Consider the following 1,705-nt stretch of genomic DNA (forward strand, 5'->3'; position numbering starts at 1 on the left):
AAACCCAACAACTTGTACACTGTTTCTTATATATATATATATTTACATATATATATATATATATATTTATATATTTATATATATATATATATATATATATATATATATATATATATATATATATATATATATATATATATATATATATATATATACATATATATATGTATATATATATATATATATATATATATATATATATATATATATATATATATATATATATATATATATATATATATATACATATATATGTATATATATATATATATATATATATATATATATATATATATATATATATATATATATACATACATATGTATATATATATATAATATATATATATATATATATATATATATATATATATATATATATATATATATATATATATATATATTATATATATATATATATATATATATATTAATATATATATATATATATATATATATATATATATATATATATATATATACATATATATATATATATATATATATATATATATATATATATATATATATATATATATATATATATATATATATATATATATATATATATATATATATATATATATATATATAATATATATATATATATATACATATATATATATATATATATATATATATATATATATATATATATATATATATGTTTAGTAATAAATAAACCCTGAAGAGGGCAACAGGTTGTTGCCGAAACTAGTTGGTTAGTAAAAATGTGAGTAGATCAGAACACAAAGTATTTTTTATTTCTCTAAATAATAAATAAATATGATCTACAAAGTTAATGCTTTCAATATTCAAAACATCAAAAAAAAAATCATTAAAAAATAACTCCCATTTGGAGATAATCCAGATACACGAAGGATTTTTTTACACCACAAAAATCAAAGATTTTCCATCCAAATTTCATCTGATTCTTCCTGAAAAAACCGTGCAATGTCTTAACGCGAACTTGACTTTATGAGTGGAAAACATTAATAGTGGTAATACGGGAAAATATTACCTCTTTTAATAATATTTTCTCATCTCCCGCATTCCAGCCTCAAACAAGGGTTGGGCCGGGACGTTCCTGGAATAATATTGATTACATACATAACATTATCGCTCTTATACGCCCCGCTTTCATATTACTATCTATAAATAGTGTATAGCACATTATAACGGTGACTGACTCTCCATCTCGAATCTGTCAAAAGTCACGCGCAAAATTTTGATCGAATTTCGACACGATCTGCGGATCATCCCTTTGGTTAGATTGCATTTGGTTCTGGGTCAGTTTGTCAAACAATAAAATGATTTCATAGTGTATTAAAAAATACTTTGAAAATATAAAATTGTGATATTTTTCAAAATTTATTGAAATAAATCATTTTAGATAAAACCGATAGTTAAATTGATAATTTGTTTAGATCAAGTGAGTCATACGTGTATGAGAATTGTATGGTAAAAGTATGACTTTCAAATTTTGAGTAGTGTGGTTGTGATCGGGTTGTGGTCCCGTGGTTAGTGTCGCGGACTCTTGAGTCAGAGTTACTCGGTTCGAACCCACTCTACTACAATTTGATGTACATTTATAATAATGAACCACTTCACAGAAGGAATTTGAAATTAAAGAATTTTGGTAAATAATAAAAACACAAATATTTCTTTAAAAAAATATGTGTTGAATTGGGGAATGTTGCACTGTA

Source organism: Brachycentrus maculatus, unplaced genomic scaffold (assembly GCF_059751285.1).
Source record: "Brachycentrus maculatus isolate JH-2025_06_01 unplaced genomic scaffold, ASM5975128v1 h1tg000788l, whole genome shotgun sequence".
NCBI lineage: Eukaryota > Metazoa > Arthropoda > Insecta > Trichoptera > Brachycentridae > Brachycentrus > Brachycentrus maculatus.